Source organism: Propithecus coquereli, unplaced genomic scaffold (genome assembly GCF_000956105.1).
Source record: "Propithecus coquereli isolate 6110/MARCELLA unplaced genomic scaffold, Pcoq_1.0 Scaffold59, whole genome shotgun sequence".
Classification (NCBI taxonomy): domain Eukaryota; kingdom Metazoa; phylum Chordata; class Mammalia; order Primates; family Indriidae; genus Propithecus; species Propithecus coquereli.
The window spans coordinates 2442418-2443142 of record NW_012151840.1 but is presented as its reverse complement, the minus strand read 5'-3'; the positions used below and the strand labels follow the sequence as shown (position 1 = coordinate 2443142).

At 33.4% G+C, this 725-nt stretch overlaps 1 protein-coding gene across 1 annotated transcript in view; it reads right to left on the bottom strand.

The window, feature by feature from the left end:
• The window catches only part of ASH1L (ash1 (absent, small, or homeotic)-like (Drosophila)), a 215715-nt gene that overhangs the window by 84572 nt on the left and 130418 nt on the right, over nucleotides 1–725 (bottom strand). The gene's annotated exons all lie outside the window — the stretch shown is intronic.

Sequence of the window (725 nt, the reverse complement as noted above, 5' to 3'; positions counted from 1 at the left end):
CAGGGATTTAAGGCAAAAAAAAAAAAAAATTCATAACTTATGTCTGAAACAACGTAAACTGGAAGGCAATGAAATGACATCTAACAGTACTAAAAAGGAGAAAGGGAAGGGAAAGCTTGACAAAACAGACTTCTAAATCAGTCAAAATCATTTGTAAAAGAATAAAGGTGATTCTGGTTCCAAACAAAAATGGAACAGATGTATTTCTACCTATCATTCCACTAAGCACAACTAAAAACCCTGGAAACTATCTATAAAATAAAGAGCAAATAGACTGGCTAAGACCTTGGGACATAAGCAATGACCTGGCAGGAAGTTTCCCAGATATTCTATTTGCCTCGTATGTAAAGGTTAAAGACTGCATACAGTTTTCCTAGTATCAGGGAGAAGGTACATATCTGTTCTCATCCTGCATATCCAACATCATAGTAAAGGCCCCAGCCAGTACAAAAAGGCAAGAAAATGAAAACAAGATTGGAAAGGAAGAAGTACAACCTATCTCTACTCACACACTACATGACTGCCTATGTAGAAAAACTGAAAGAATCTACTAAAAGCAAACTATAAAATTAGTGTTATAGCAAGGTTGCAGAATCTAAGGTCAAATTTAACTGTATTTCTATATTGTATCAGTGAACAAATGGAAATTGAAATTAAACAAATACTACTACTTACAATAGCAGAAAAGCATTAAATGCTTAGATATGAATCCTATAAAATAAATA